The sequence below is a fragment of the Schistocerca piceifrons genome, chromosome 8, assembly GCF_021461385.2.
Source record: "Schistocerca piceifrons isolate TAMUIC-IGC-003096 chromosome 8, iqSchPice1.1, whole genome shotgun sequence".
NCBI classification, from domain to species: Eukaryota; Metazoa; Arthropoda; class Insecta; order Orthoptera; family Acrididae; genus Schistocerca; species Schistocerca piceifrons.
In genome coordinates, this window is record NC_060145.1 from 415,692,869 (window position 1) to 415,710,788 (window position 17,920).

Genomic DNA, 17,920 nt, shown 5'->3' on the forward strand with positions numbered 1-17,920 from the left:
TAGAAACAGGCAACAGAGCATGCACAATTTCGGCACTAGTACAGTGTATATCCACCTTTCGCAGCAATGCAGGCTGCTATTCTCCCATGGAGACGATCGTAGAGATGCTGGATGTAGTCCTGTGGAATGGCTTGCCATGCCATTTCCACCTGGTGCCTCAGTTGGACCAGCGTTCGTGCTGGACGTGCAGACTGCGTGAGACGACACTTCATCCAGTCCCAAACATGCTCAATGGGGGACAGATCCGGAGATCTTGCTGGCCAGGGTAGTTGACTTACACCTTCTAGAGCACGTTGGGTGGCACGGGATACATGCGGACGTGCATTGTCCTGTTGGAACAGCAAGTTCCCTTGCCGGTCTAGGAATGGTAGAACGATGGGTTCGATGATGGTTTGGATGTACCGTGCACTATTCAGTGTCCCCTCGACAATCACCAGTGGTGTACGGCCAGTGTAGGAGATTGCTCCCCACACCATGATGCCGGGTGTTGGCCCTGTGTGCCTCGGTCGTATGCAGTCCTGATTGTGGCGCTCACCTGCACGGCGCCAAACACGCATACGACCATCATTGGCACCAAGGCAGAAGCGACTCTCATCGCTGAAGACGACACGTCTCCATTCGTCCCTCCATTCACGCCTGTCGCGACACCACTGGAGGCGGGCTGCACGATGTTGGGGCGTGAGCGGAAGACGGCCTAATGGTGTGCGGGACCGTAGCCCAGCTTCATGGAGACGGTTGTGAATGGTCCTCGCCGATACCCCAGGAGCAACAGTGTCCCTAATTTGCTGGGAAGTGGCGGTGCGGTCCCCTACGGCACTGCGTAGGATCCTACGTCTTGGCGTGCATCCGTGCGTCGCTGCGGTCCGGTCCCAGGTCGACGGGCATGTGCACCTTCCACCGACCACTGGCGACAACATCGATGTACTGTGGAGACCTCATGCCCCACGTGTTGAGCAATTCGGCGGTACGTCCACCCGGCCTCCCGCATGCCCACTATACGCCCTCGCTCAAAGTCCGTCAACTGCACATACGGTTCACGTTCACGCTGTCGCGGCATGCTACCAGTGTTAAAGACTGCGATGGAGCTCCGTATGCCACGGCAAACTGGCTGACACTGACGGCGGCGGTGCACAAATGCTGCGCAGCTAGCGCCATTCGACGGCCAACACCGCGGTTCCTGGTGTGTCCGCTGTGCCGTGCGTGTGATCATTGCTTGTACAGCCCTCTCGCAGTGTCCGGAGCAAGTATGGTGGGTCTGACACACCGGTGTCAATGTGTTCTTTTTTCCATTTCCAGGAGTGTATTTTGTGACACTTTTTACCAAATTCAAGTTTTACCGTATGTAAATTACATCACATTCTACACAAGTAATCACTTTATATTATTAATATACAGTATATACCACATATACAGTCCAGTCACATTAATGTGACCATCACTTATGTTCGATGTCAACATGCAATAACCACTCACAGACAGCCGGTGGCAACATAAGCAGTGGAGGGTACATATAGCATATTGGGAGGATGCTGGAAAGAGTGCAGTCATTCTCATAATGTGTAAATTGAGCACTTTGTCTAATGTCCACAAGGGAATGACTATTGGCTTTCAGGTCACTGGTGGAAAAATTTGGGAAATGGCTATGTTCGTAAACTGTTCAGATGCAACTGTGGTTGAAGTATGCCATGCATGGCAAAATGGCACTATCCAAAACCTGTAGGAAGGCATCTGTAGTGCAACATGGGTCATAGATGACTGGGGTGAATGACAGTTGTGGAGATGTGTATGGGAAAATAGATGTGCAACTATTGAGCAGCTGACTGCCCAGATGAACCAAGGGGTTACCAACAGTGTATCGTCAATGACCTTCAGCAAACATTGCTGTGTATGTGCCTTTACAGAAGTTGCCTGTCTCATGTACCCATGCTGACTGCTCCTCACTGGTGACATAGATTGTAGTCTGCATGTCAGTACCACAACTGGAATTCCACTGCATGATGATAGGTTACCTTTTCAGGTTAATCACATTTTATATTCCATCAGACAGATGATCATTTTCTTGTACGCTGTGAAACACCTGAAAACAAATAGTCACTAACAATAGCCAAAAGGGGAGTGTTTTCTTGGCATTCTCTGGGAATCTCAGTATTATGAAAGGCACACTGAATGAATCAACAGAAATATGTAATTTTCCTTCTGGACTACATCCACCTCTACAAGCAGTTTGTTTTTCTTTGGAATGATGGCAACACCCAACAAGGTAATGGACACAGTGTGTAGTGTATGTGCTTGGCTCAGACAACACCAGGATGAGCATAACATGCTCCCCAGCCACCAAATTCCCTGGATTTAGACCCAGTCAAGAATCTGTGGGGTCACCTCAATCTGGTTGCTCGTGCCATAGATCCTCAGCTGAGACACCTAGGGCAGCTGACCACAGCACTGCAGTCAGCAAGACTCAACATCCTTGCACTATCCTCCAGAATCTCACTCACACTTTTCCTTCATCTCTTGCAGTGATGTGTAGTGCAAAATGTGGTTATTCAGGCTTTTGAAATGTGGTAAGATTAATGTGACTGGACAATGAGGGTAAGACATGTTATAGTTAAAGTTTGTTATTTCATTACTCTTTTAAGTTAAAATAAATGTAAATAATCTGGGTGTTTTACAAGAAATTTGTAACTGTTTAGTATTGAACATTCCTATAAAATACTTTATATTATTTGCAGAAGATTGCTTATAGGTACACAAAATTTTAGTCATCTTATTTAAAAAGTGCACTTTAAAAATTTATAGCAAAGACTGGAGATTTTGGTTTCTATGTTAAATTAAAACAGGATTAGTCAAGTTACAGATGAAAGATTATACTTAAATCAAACATGTACTTTGGTAACACCTGTTCACACCTGTGTGTGTAATGAACATTCTGATACAATACTTATCCTTGCAATATTTTCTTTAGCATTAACAAAACATGTTTTTCCTGTGTGTGTTTACACATCGATTTTGGTACTTATGGACCTATATTTAAAACTTATTTTTACACTATTTCCATTAAATTTTTTGAGTATTCATTCCTTCATATTTTCACCTTTTATCTGAGAACATTGATTATCTCATGTAAACTGTCTTGCTTTCAGAACTAGATGTCCGAAACTAAACTTATTCTAGGGAAAAACAAACTACAGAAACAACCCATTACAAAAATTATATTTACAAATGACCTATCAAACTGTATTTTACAAAATATGCTCGTTATTTTTTACATATATGTTATATCAGTTCAAATGTGTTGATATTAATGAAAGTTTGTGACTTGTTGGAACATGATATCATTGTATTGCTTTTATATCTCTGAAGTTGATTTGTAGAGTAGTTGTAAAGAAATTTGTTTCAAGTGTTGCTAGTGGATGGGCATTCGAAGGCAAGTTTGAGACTTATCCTCATCACAACAACGTAACACATTTTCTGCAGTTATGAAGATGTAAAAAAAGTGAAATACTTAAGTTTTCTTCTGAATTTTATCATTTGATATATAAGGAAGTGATATTTAAAGGATGTTTCATTTAAAAATCCAGTCAGACATATTTTTGCAAATGTGAATAGGAGTTATTATCAGAATTGTTTGAAGACTGCAGAGAAATTGGTTATAGGGATGTGGATTTTGGTCAGAAAGCCTTTAACACCAAGATCATACCCCATTTTGTTACAGGACAATGAGCAATGACAATTACAATAACATCAAGATGATTAAGATGAGTATGACTTTTTAACTATTTACTTGATCAACAAACAACTTTGGGCATTTTTGATACGTAGACTACTTCCTGTAAAGTGAACACACCATTTCTATGTCTGTTTCTTTAGACAGATATGTAGTTTGTGACAGTTAATCATCTTTAGCTCCAGTTGGGTTGCAAAACTGAGTTGTTTAGACCTGTAGGCTTTGTTTGGAATGATTTTTTTGTGAGCAAGATATTAATCTCTTTTACTTTTCCAAATAATATGATCTATTATAAATTGAAAGAAATCCCACAGCAAAAAGAGTATAAGATACAGCATTTGGAACTGTTTGGACAATATCATCACCAAGAGGAATTAAATCCAAAAATAGTGATCAGAAAGGACAAAAGAATGCCAAATAATGTGGTGCAGGAATCCTCAAGATAAACAGTAAGCTTAAATTTATATTTTTCTTCTTTTTTGGTACTCCAAGCAGTGTGATTATGTTAACAATGACTATTAACAAGGAAGTGTAACAGGTAGTTGGGGCAGGGGGGAGTCTCATGTACAAGTCAATCCAATGTGAATGAAAACCTAGATGATTTGTAAACTGATAAGAAACTGGAACTGGGGGAGTACTTTTGGCTAACACAGGAGAACTGAAAACCAACAATGGCATGGTCAATTTCAAATTATTAAACATGGACTCAGCTATAAAAGCCAACAGTGACCTTTTAAGAATTGAAATGATAATGAGTGATGACCAATTAGGCTCCAAAACAGAAAATGCAAAAGCAATTACAAAATTGAATAACTAACTTTTAGAAACAGAAATTCCAGAATAAACAAGTCAATTAGTAGAAGTTCAGAAACATTAGCTAACATAAAATCAGTACATGAATAACTGCATTATTCAGCTTAATGTTTTTTAAGCAAAGGTCCCGAGTTTGAGTCTCGGTCCATCACACAGTTTTAATTTGCCAAGAATTTTCATATCAGTGCACACTCCACTGCAGTGTGAGAATCTCATTTCGGAAACATCCCCCAGGCTGTGGCTAAGCCATGTTTCTGTGATATTCTTTCTTCCAGGAGTGCTAGTTGTGCATGGTTTGCAGAAGAGCTTCTGTGAAGTTTGGAAGGTAAGAGACAAGGTACTGGCAGAACTGAAGCTGTGAGCACAGGTCGTGTGCTGTGCTTGGGTAGCTCAGATGATAGAGCACTTGCCCGTGAAATGCAAAGGTCCTGAGTTCGAGTCTCGGTCCAGCACATGGTTTTAATTTGCCAGGAAGTTTCATATCAATGCACACTCTGCTGCAGAGTGAAAATCTCATTCTGAAAATTCTTAATGAATTACCCGGTTGTATGAATTGTCTGATAGGCAGTGATGTAACATTTGAAAACAAAGAGAAAAGCTTCTTCCCACAGCTCCTTTTATTCCACAAAAGAATTTCTGACATGTAAAACGTAGTGTGTAGTAACTCACACACACACACACACACACACACACAGATATATATATATATATATATATATATATATATATATATATATATATATATATATATATATATATATATATATAAAAAACAAAGATGCTGTGACTTACCAAATGAAAGTGTTGGCAGGTCGACAGACACACAAACATACACACAAAATTCAAGCTTTCGCAACAAACTGTTGCCTCATCAGGAAAGAGGGAAGGAGAGGGAAAGATGAAAGGATGTGGGTTTTAAGGGAGAGGGTAAGGAGTCATTCCAATCCCGGGAGCAGAAAGACTTACCTTAGGGGGGAAAAAAGGAAAAAAGGACGGGTATACACTCGCACACACACACACATATCCATCCACACATATACAGACACAAGCAGACATATTTAAAGACAAAGAGTTTGTCTTCAAATACGTCAAACAGACACATACATACACACAAAATTCAAGCTTTCACAACAAACTGTTGCCTCATCAGGAAAGAGGGAAGGAGAGGGAACGACGAAAGGAAGTGGGTTTTAAGGGAGAGGGTAAGGAGTCATTTCAATCCCGGGAGCGGAAAGACTTACCTTAGGAGGAAAAAAGGACGGGTATACACTCAAACACACACACATATCCATCCACACATATACAGACACAATCAGACATATTTAAAGACAAAGAGTTTGGGCAGAGATGTCAGTCGAGGCGGAAGTGCAGAGGAAAAGATGATGAATGACAGGTGAGGTATGAGTGGCGGCAACTTGAAATTAGCGGAGATTGAGGCCTGGTAGGTAACGGGAAGAGAGGATATATTGAAGAGCAAGTTCCCATCTCCGGAGTTCGGTAGGTTGGTGTTGGTGGGAAGTATCCAGATAACCCGGACGGTGTAACACTGTGCCAAGATGTGCTGGCCGTGCATGAGATCCATCCTTCATGAAATCCTCCCCACTCCACCAAGAGTGTCTTTCCGCCATCCACCTAACCTTCGTAACCTGTTAGTTCATCCCTATGAAATCCCCAAACCACCTTCCCTACCCTCTGGCTCCTATCCTTGTAACCGCCCCCAGTGTAAAACCTGTCCCATGCACCCTCCCACCACCACCTACTCCAGTCCTGTAACCCAGAAGGTGTACACGATCAAAGGCAGAGCCACATGTGTAAGCACCCACGTGATTTACCAACTGACCTGCCTACACTGTGATGCATTTTATGTGGGAATGACCAGCAACAAACTGTCTATTCGCATGAATGGACACAGGCAGACAGTGTCTGTTGGTAATGAGGATCACCCTGTGGCTAAACATGCCTTGGTGCACGGCCAGCACATCTTGGCACAGTCTTACACCGTCCAGGTTTGTGGATACTTCCCACCAACACCAACCTATCTGAACTCCGGAGATGGGAACTTGCTCTTCAATATATCCTCTCTTCCCGTTACCCACCAGGCCTCAATCTCCGCTAATTTCAAGTTGCCGCCACTCATACCTCACCTGTCATTCAACATCATCTTTGCTTCTGCACTTCCGCCTCGACTGACATCTCTGCCCAAACTCTGTCTTTAAATATGTCTGCTTGTGTCTGTATATGTGTGGCTGGATATGTGTGTGTGTGCGAGTGTATACTCGTCCTTTTTTCCCCCTAAGGTAAGTCTTTCCGCTCCCGGGATTGGAATGATTCCTTACCCTTTCCCTTAAAACCCACTTCCTTTCGTTTTGCCTCTCCTTCCCTCTTTCCTGATGAGGCAACAGTTTGTTGCAAAAGCTTGAATTTTGTGTGTATGTATGTGTCTGTTTGTGTTTCTATCGACCTGCCAGCGCTTTCGTATGGTAAGTCACATCATCTTTGTTTTTGAATATATTTTTCCCGCGTGGAATGTTTCCCTCTATTATATTGATATCATTAATTTGAACCCAACAATTACGTTTGTTATTGTCACTGTTGCATTTCAAAATCTTTTCTGTCTTCTTATTATCTCTTTCTGTTTTTGCCAGCAGTTTCACTTTGTATTCACCTTCTCCTTTTTACCGTAATCTGCTATACAATTTTATCCCGCCTATGTATACTCAATAATACGTAAACCCACTTCCAAACCATAACCAAAAAAATTTTTTTGCCGCTTTCAACACTATCGCCGCTATAAAATCCACCATTTCTAGTTCACAAACAGTTCCTTTCACCTTTTAAACAACCATTTCGGCTAGTTCTAATAACTTTCGCTTTATTTCCATTTCCGTTTTTCCCACATCACTGATAATTTTTAGCCGCTTCCCACAGGTTTTAACGTCATTATTTCTTCGTCAGACAATTGTTAGCCTCATTTTCATAATCTGCCACCACAAAACCACTTCTTTTAAAATATTACACGCAGTTTTTTCGAAATTTTCCCGAATTTCTCCGTCCTCTAACGTGTTTTGGCGGCAACACAACCACCTAACCTTTGTGCACATCATTGTCTACCAACCCAAGTCCAACATAGCCCAGCTGTAACCAACACCTTTTCGCCTTTTTTCACACCAGAGCTCCAGTTACTTTCCAGTCCACCTTTATCCCTCCCCATATATTTTTATTTTCATTTTCATTTCCTCATGTTACACTTTCCACCTTCTAATACCATGTCACCCTCACAACACCCCCACAACGACCCCATTAAGTTTTATTTACATTACATCCGCAAACATGCCTTCGCCCTAGCCAGATTACGCTCCCATATTCTATTTTCTCAGGCTTGTCTGACATTTGGCATTACCCCCAAAGGCCTCACACTTAAAGTTCCCATCTCTGGCTGCAACCCTTCTTTCCATCAGTCCCTATACCAGTTCCAAACTGAACAATCCATTGCCCTCACCCACCTAATCCTTCACCTACACATCAACTCAGCTAATGAACACACCCGTCAACTCCTATCCTTAATAAAAGTCCTTAATCTTACCTGTCGCACATCCACACCAGCTGTTCAGAGCATCCTCCTACAGGCCAACCGTAAATTAGAACAGCATACCACCCTCCACCTCAAAAAACTATCCAATCTCCTGGTTTCCCACCTCCAGAAAGGCAACTCACTCACCCTTCACAACCTTTCCAGCAAACCTCAACCTCCTCTCATTGCACACAAACCCAGTCTCTCCCATCTATTCAATCTCCCACTTCCAGCTCCACTCCCTCCAAAACCTCAAAATTCCAATCAACACAATCTGGAACCACAACATCCTAATTCAGTAGTTAACCTTTCCTCCAAACCTCTCTCCCAATCCAAAACCTCTGTCCTATCCAAAGGCCTCACCTTCAGCCCCACTCCCAGATTCAACCAAACAACCCTCATCAAAGATTTACTGTCCTACACTCGTACTCTCTGCTGGAAATATCACTTTGCCACGAAGAAAAATGATCCTAATCCTACTCCTAATGATCCAACTCCCCAAGACACCATCCAAATTTAACCCTGCCTGGAACAGTTCCATCCTCCGTCACAGTGGGACCCACATCCTCTTCCTCAAAATCACCCTCTCCAAACCTTCCAGAAATTTCTGACTTCCAGCCTTGCATCTCAATCCTTCTTAAAAAACCTTAATCCTACTCCCAACATCGCCACTCCTGAAGCCCAGGCTATCCGTGATCTGAAGGCTGACTGATCCATCATCATTCTTCCGGCGGACAAGGGTTCCACAACCATGGTACTTGATCGTCGGGAGTATGTGGCTGAGGGACTGTGTCAGCTTTCAGACAACACCACATACAAAGTTTGCCAAGGTAACCCCATTCCCGATGTCCAGGCGAAGCTTCAAGGAATCCTCAGAACCTTAGGCCCCCTGCAAAACCTTTCACCTGACTCCATCAACCTCCTGACCCCACCGACACCCCGCACCCCTACCTTCTACCTTCTTCCTAAAATCCACAAACCCAATCATCCCGCCCGCCCCATTGTAGCTGGTTACCAAGCCCTCACAGAACGTATCTCTGCCTACGTAGATCAACACCTTCAACCCTTTACATGCAGTCTCCCATCCTTCATCAAAGGCACCAACCACTTTCTCGAACGCCTGGAATCCTTACCCAATGTGTTACCCCCGGAAACCATCCTTGTAACCATTGATGCCACTTCCTTATACACAAATATTCCGCATGTCAAGGGCCTCGCTGCGATGGAGCATTTCCTTTCACGCCGATCACCTGCCACCCTACCTAAAACCTCTTTCCTCATCACCTTAGCCAGCTTCATCATGACCCGCAACTTCTTCACTTTTGAAGGCCAGACATACCAACAACTAAAGGGAACAGCCATGGGTACCAGGATGGCCCCCTCGTATGCCAACCTATTCATGGGTCGCTTAGAGGAAGCCTTTTTGCTTACCCAGGCCTGCCAACCCAAAGTTTGGTACAGATTTATTGATGACATCTTCATGATCTGGACTCACAGTGAAGAAGAACTCCAGAATTTCCTCTCCAACCTCAACTCCTTTGGTTCCATCAGATTCACCTGGTCCTACTCCAAATCCCATGCCACTTTCCTTGATGTTGACCTCCACCTGTCCAATGGCCAGATTCACACGTCCGTCCACATCAAACCCACCAACAAGCAACAGTACCTCTATTATGACAGCTGCCACCCATTCCACATCAAACAGTCCCTTCCCTACAGCCTAGGTCTTCGTGGCAAACGAATCTGCTCCAGTCCGGAATCCCTGAACCATTACACCAACAACCTGACAACAGCTTTCGCATCCCGCAACTACCCTCCCGACTTGGTACAGAAGCAAATAACCAGAGCCACTTCCTCATCCCCTCAAACCCAGAATCCCCCACAGAAGAACCACAAAAGTGCCCCACTTGTGATAGGATACTTTCTGGGACTGGACCAGACTCTGAAAGTGGCTCTCCAGCAGGGATACGACTTCCTGAAATCCTGCCCTGAAATGAGATCCATCCTTCATGAAATCCCCCCCACTCCACCAAGAGTGTCTTTCCGCCGGCCACCTAACCTTCATAACCTGTTAGTTCATCCCTATGAAATTCCCAAACCACCTTCCCTACCCTCTGGCTCCTATCCTTGTAACCGCCCCCAGTGTAAAACCGGTCCCATGCACCCTCCCACCACCACCTACTCCAGTCCTGTAACCCGGAAGGTGTACACGATCAAAGGCAGAGCCACATGTGAAAGTACCCATGTGATTTACCAACTGACCTGCCTACACTGTGATGTATTCTATGTGGGAATGACCAGCAACAAACTGTCCATTCGCATGAATGGACACAGGCAGACAGTGTTTGTTGGTAATGAGGATCACCCTGTGGCTAAACATGCCTTAGTGCACGGCCAGCACATCTTGGCACAGTCTTACACCGTCCGGATTATTTGGATACTTCCCACCAACACCAACCAATCTGAACTCCGGAGATGGGAACTTGCTCTTCAATATATCCTCTCTTCCCGTTACCCACCAGGCCTCAATCTCCGCTAATTTCAAGTTGCCGCCACTCATACCTCACCTGTCATTCAACATCATCTTTGCCTCTGCACTTCCTCCTCGACTGACATCTCTGCCCAAACTCTTTGTCTTTAAATATGTCTGCTTGTGTCTGTATATGTGTGGCTGGATATGTGTGAGTGTGCGAGTGTATACCCATCCTTTTTTCCCCCTAAGGTAAGTCTTTCTGCTCCCGGGATTGGAATGACTCCTTGCCTTCTCCCTTAAAACCCACTTCCTTTCGTCTTTCCCTCTCCTTCCCTCTTTCCTGATGAGGCAACAGTTTGTTGTGAAAGCTTGAATTTTGTGTGTATGTATGTGTCTGTTTGTGTTTCTATCGACCTGCCAGCGCAATCGTATGGTAAGTCACATCATCTTTGTTTTTGAATATATTTTTCCCGCATGGAATGTTTCCCTCTATTATATTGATATCATTAATTTGAACCCAACAATTACGTTTGTTATCGTCACTGTTGCATTTCGAAATCTTTTCTGTCGTCTTATTTTCTCTTTCTGTTTTTGCCAGCAGTTTCACTTTGTATTCACCTTCTCCTTTTTACCGTAATCTGCTATACAATTTTATCCCGCCTATGTATACTCAATAATACGTAACCCACTTCCAAACCATAACCAAAAAAATTTTGGGGAGTCGTTCCGGTCCCGTGAGCGGAGGGACTTGCCTTGGGGGGAGGAAGGACGGGTGTGCGCTCGCACACACACGCATGTCCATCCACACGTTTGCGGATCCAGGCAGACATATTTAAGCTTGTGTCTGCATATGTGTGGATGGATGTGTGTGTGTGAGCGTATACCCGCCCTTTTTCCCCCTAAGGTAAGTCTTTCTGCTCCCGGGATTGGAATGACTCCTTACCCTCTCCCGTAAAACCCACATCCTTTCGTCTTTCCCTCTCCTTCCCTCTTTCCTGATGAGGCAACAGTTTGTTGCGAAAGCTTGAATTTTGTGTGTATGTTTGTGTGTCTATCGACATGCCAGTGCTTTCCTTTGGTAAGTCACATCATCTTTGTTTTTCGATATGTTTGTATATTATGCATTTCAGGAATTTTTCCAAATACTTAATTATTTTATCAGCCTTATCACCATATTGTCTACAACTCAATGCTTCCTCTATGTGATGGTTAGAAATCTATCCTCTCCACATTGTTGTTATCCGTACAAGACTCTCCATTGCTTGAAAATGGAATATACACATTTTAATCCGTGAAAATGAACAGAAAATGGACCATCAATAAGATGAATATGTTAGCAGAACATTCTGTAGGCAATGATACAAGAGATAAGTGTTTTTAAGTATTTTTGTATTGTTCTGTTCTCAATAGTCATTCATAGTGGAACATTAGTAGTAACACCTCTAAAAATGCACTTATCACTAAATGTTGTCAGTAAGGTAATCAGAGAAGGGTTGCATGTCAGCCCCTAATGCTACACTTTATGGATAACAGTTATTATTTTTACTAAGTTTTAGACATCCTATCAAACCTCTGCTTGCAAGATAATGGTTATATGTTACTGAAAAGCCTGGAGTTTCATCCTTTTTCTCATAACAGCAAACTATACTACAATGAAAATAAAAGCACCTGGATGAATGAGCTTTATTTTTGGGAAATTTCTGAGTTCTATTCTATGCCCAGCATTAGAAGAAAGTCTGTCAAGGTTAACCAACAATTAAAAAATTGGAACTATGGGTTCAAGGGACAGGTTCTACATTTTTCATCAGAAATGATCTTTTACAGAGGTTCCAGCCACTCTTGTATGTGTAAATTATGCAAACTTCATCTGATACTGTGCAGCTTTGACCATTTGTCACGTACATTTTAAACAATATCACTTTGCAGTACCCCACTCCACTATATCCTATTAATGGTAAAGCATGGAGCACAAACACTGATAATTGATTAAACAATTATTTTAATAACAGGTTAATAATTTTCAATATAAAAACCTGTTGTGTTGAAGAATGGTGTAGCTCTTCAATCTGTAGGCCTACTTCACATTAATATTACCAGCTTTACAATTCAAAGGAAGCATTTCTTAATGGTACCTCTAACAATTTTTCAAAGCATGGTTATCTGGAGTGATGTTCACCAAGCTATGCATAACATTGGCAGCAAAAATCATTCAATATTGGATGTAGCTTTGCTGCATATAAGCCAGTACTCTGAATGATATGCTCAGTGGCTTCCACTGTATTGTGAATGTACACATATAATAAAATCATAACTTGAAGATGTCTGTACACAGGAGATATTTAAGAAAACTGAATGTGAGGTTGTTTTTTATAACAACTATCAAAGCAAAGAAAAAAAAGTATTTTCAGAATTTTTGTGTGTGCCTGTATGCACACTACACAAAACTAATGTATGGAACTGGATACAATTTTCAGTTGTGTTTTTGCAGGTCTTACTTAAAATGTGATACAGCTTTCATTTTGACACACTGGGTAGAATCAAAGTTATCGCAGTTTTGTCAAAAAAAGCATGTGCTGTTACACAGCATAGGACATTGTTGCTTGCTGCAAAAAATCAAATGTGGCAGCAGTAAAGTAAAGCTTTGTGAGCCTCCTACACTGGCATCTTTTATGCACAGACAAAGTCATGGGTAAAAGCTAGTCACAGTATAAAAATGTATGAAGCAGAGATGTCTCTGGCATCAGTTACAGACTAGTAAAGCAAGTGAACAGTCTCAAAACCATATGTCATGGGTAGAGGCAGAAAAAATATATGTGCAGGAGAGTGGTTTATTGTGTGTGGTATTGGCTTTTTTAATGTCCATTGAACGAAACTATGTACACAATTGTAACCATTTGGTAAATTTTTAGCAAAGAGTGTTTCTTGATCTGTTGTTTTCAATCATTTTAATTTTTCCGACAACAGAAATAAGTCAAGGTATATCACAGACAGTCCCGCCCTGCAATGTATAGCCTTGGATGCGGCTAATGCAAAGACAAATCTGGAGAAAGCCAGACTTCTGACTACTCTAAACCAGTGGGCAACCTTCTTTCACATGCTTTTATCACCATTCCAAAAATGGCAGACTCTTTAGTTACATGTTCTTCATACACTGACAAGGTTTTGTGACCTGAAAACTATTATGGAATGAAAACTAATTTACTTCAATCTTGTATTATTTTAGAAAACACATTTTCTCACAACATCCGTCAGTATTCCTTGTCTATAAAATGACCAGTCTTCTAAAATATGATCCCTATAAAAGAAACTCTGCTCATCTCGTGCCCCTAGTATGCACATTGCTTCTTTTAAAAGTAGAAGCAGAGGCAACATTAAGTGTTGATCAGCAGATACTGTTGGCATGTTATGTTGCTTTTTATAGTATTACTGGTGCACAGACTGCACGAGTCTGTCATCTTTCATCCCTATTTGATAGGAGGATGACCATATGTGATTTCTAAAATGAAAATGTGCTTATACGTAGCCTGTCTGTCGAAAACTCACATAGGCATAGTAGCTAGAGTGTCATTGAGAAATTCTTTACACACAGTAAATATGACTGTTTCGTAATGATACCTAGTTGTTTTGTTTTAGTAAGATGGATTACCTTTCGCCCCACAATAGAACACTAATTGGATATGTCCACCCATGTAACAGATTGTATTGTGGCTATAATGTCCCATTGCTCAATATATTAAAGTTGCATACCATCACGTTATTGTAGCATGCAATATTAAATTTATGTAGATCGATTATGTTGACCTTTGAAAACATGTGTACATCACTTTCTACCCTATTCACTGTTAACCCATAGATCATTTTTCTTTTAATATTTAAAAAATCTTATTAATGGCCCTGAAAGATTCTCTTCTTTTTAATCTTCCAGAAAGGGACAGACTGTTTCATATACTCCTTTGCTATCATTTCAAGCTATTACTGACAATTTTTAATCTTTGGAACAGTCTTAATTATCATTTACTTCCTCATTTTACTGTCCATTGACCTTACTACCATTGGAGGTTGTAATGAAGCATCGAACATCAGTCCATTTTTTGCATCTTCATTTGGAAACTTGTCTATGATATTTGCAACAAAACTGAAACGTATAAATAAGAATGTAAAGAACATACCACATGCTTGCATTTGCATGTGAAACAGCTGGAAAATAATGCTTTTAGTCAGTCATGTCTTAACTACCTCTTGCTATTTTACATTTAGCCATTTAAATTTTACTGTCTTTCCTTCCAAATATAGGAACTGTCGCACTGTAGCTCATAGGTAGCCAGTAAGTTGAGGTTATGTATGTACTTTGCACTTAGGTTTAAAATGGCTGCAGTGTGACGGAGCGAGTGATGAACAACCAGTGTACACGAGTATAGTCAGGTCTTAACTGCATACTGCATGGCCCACATTCTCAAGCTAGGTCATTTGTGGGAACCAACACTTTACCAGTGTGCTTCCCTTATTAAATAGAAAACATGAAGCCAAGTGGATGATGTTTTGTTGATAGTGCCAATTATGAATAATTTAAACATATGCCTGAGTTAATATTGATGGGTACAACTTTTCTCCTTCTTCTTCCTGTATACTATTTATGGGCAGAGATTCAGTAGGTCTCGATAGGTAGGAAGTTGTAGTAATCTAAACTCTTTGAAGGCAACTGTCAGTTTTGTCTCGCTCTCATATAGTGCTAGTGAGCAGACTCTCGCTTCTGCTTACATGGCATGTCTCATTTGCAGAAGCTATGTCAGTGAAAAACTCTCATATGTTTAGCTTAGCATTTGTGCAATCAGTTGGCACTTGCTTCAATAGAAAATAGATGTAAATTATTTATGATACTTAAGCATTAGACAGTCTGATTAAACAATATTGTTGAATTTTATGTTGTAACTTGTTTTCCCTTCTACATAGATCGAGCTAACCACCATGAGCAGCAGACAGAGAGATACTGAACGCCACTTTGCTTCTGGAAGTGCAAAGCATAAAGAAAGAGCTGAAAAGGAGAGAAAGACACACACTGTTATACCTAAAACACAAAAACTTTCTGAGTGTTTTTTAATGTTCAGAATGATTTTGCCAAATATACAGGAAATGAAGTACAAAATATGAAAGGTGTAGTTGATTGTAAGGATGATAGCTATACAACAGAAGATTCATCAGAATATGGAACTTTTTCTGATGTAGTTACACTTTCCACAAGTGATAGAGCTATTGAACAGATGGTAAGTCTTCCCAGTTCAGCCATATTGTCTCCAAGCCAAACTGAATTGAAAAGCATAGGAAGTCCCATCAGCCCAGTGACCTCATCTTCAGGACAAAGGAAGTCAGAAAAATGTTACAGGCTTCTGATGTTACTGCATCTTGCATTAGTTGAACACAATGTGAAAGTAAAATGTATTCTAACGATATTGGGGAGTGACCAAACAACTTTGATAGTGATTGGATTATGAAAGGAAGTAGCAAAGTTCAGCATATGAACAGTAGTTTTTTGTCTTCAGTGAAAATATATGAGAAGGAAAATAAGCCAAGATCCTGTAGATAGTCATTTTCCACACATAAACATTAACTAACAAATAAAACTTACATGAGAGATTGGTTGTGCTACTCAGGAAGCAGAGGGCAACAGCTCTGTTTTGTTTGCAAAGTGATAGATTCTATTGGCTCACCACAGTTTACAAAAGACAGATGAGATGACTGGAAGAATGCAAATATTTTGCTGAAGCGACATGAAGAAAGTAGTTTACATAGAAAAGTGATAATTTCCTTGTTAGTTCTAAAAAACAAGGATGCACGTGTCGATTCTCAACTTGTAAGCCAAACTGAGAGCAAACAAATATACTGGCGAACACTCTTAAAATGAACTGTTGTGGTTATAAGCTTTTTAGATGAGCAAGGGCTAGCATTTCGAAGTAGTGATGAAATTGTAGTTTCCCCCCACAATGGAAATTATTTAGGGTTATTAGAATTACTAGCCAAATTTGATGTTTTTCTGACCCAATAAATACGTATTCATGCAAATAAAAGAAAGGAACATATGTCATATTTGTCAAAAACAATGTGTGAGGAATTTATCCATCTATTGCATCAGCCATACTGAATCATATTATTTGTGAAATTAAGAGATTCAAATACTATTCAGTTTCAATGGATTCTGCTCCTAATATATCTTGTGTCTATCATCTGACTCTGATAGTGTGTGATGTCTGATCATCCAGAAGGTTATATTGCTGGACAGCTTCCACAAAGCTTACTACCTTTTTTTAACAGAGAATGGCATTAATATCAGAGATTTTCATGGGCAAAGCTGTGACAATGCCAGTAACATGAGCAGCAGGTACACCAGCTTAGAAGCACGAATTAAAGATATAAATGAGTACGCTGAATATGTTCCCTGTTTCTCACATTCGCTAAATTTGTTTGCCAATTGTGCTGCAGAATGTTGTACAGAAGCATCAATTTTCTCAGGTTTCCTTGAAAGTCTCTGTACATTTCTTTTCTGCTTCTGCCTTCTTTTGAAAGCACTAAAAAATGATAGTGCTAAAACTCCAATTTTGAAAAGATTATAGGACACTAGGTGAATGGCCAGAGCTAATGCTACAAAGGCACTTTTATTTGGTTTTCACATGATCAAACAAGTAAAATGGGTAAGATGAAACAGTAATAATGTGTGTCACATGGAACAGAATCCTAGAACACCTGCAAGCGACTAGCACTTCGCTGCAGTTGTCTGATCGAGATCTGAGTACCCGGTATGCACTTTATAAATCCTTACATGAATATATCCAAGTGCTGAGGTTCACATTTTCAGAAATTGAGGCAAAAGCCAATCCCTGACTAGCTGTGAAGAATATCAGGAACAAACGTCAAGAAGACACAAGTGAAATACAAAGTACCGCCATTTTAGAGGATCAACTACGCTCAGTGAAGTTGTAGAAAATCAAACACCTGGACAATATTTTGAATTTCAGGTGTTTATTGTGATAACTGACAATGTACTGGCTGCAATAGCTAAACATTTGGAAAAATACCACCACCTGACTAATGCTTTTGGAATATTATGGGACTTTAAATATCTTACAGCAGGAGAGATCTTGAAAAGGACTAATATCGTGAATGCTTACCCAGATGATTTACAAGAGTTACTAGGCAATGAACTGGTGCAATTTGCTGAGCTGCTGAAAATGGATATCGCTGCTGCCATTGACAGAAAAAAGAACGAAGGTTTGGCATTACAAATTTGCACATATTTAATGGAAAATTTGTTAGGATTGTGTTTTCCAAATGGAGAAATAGTCTTATG

General features: G+C 40.9%; 1 protein-coding gene across 1 annotated transcript in view; it reads right to left on the reverse strand.

The window, feature by feature from the left end:
* The window catches only part of LOC124712396 (xanthine dehydrogenase-like), a 67,710-nt gene that overhangs the window by 29,582 nt on the left and 20,208 nt on the right, over positions 1–17,920 (reverse strand). The window lies entirely within an intron of this gene.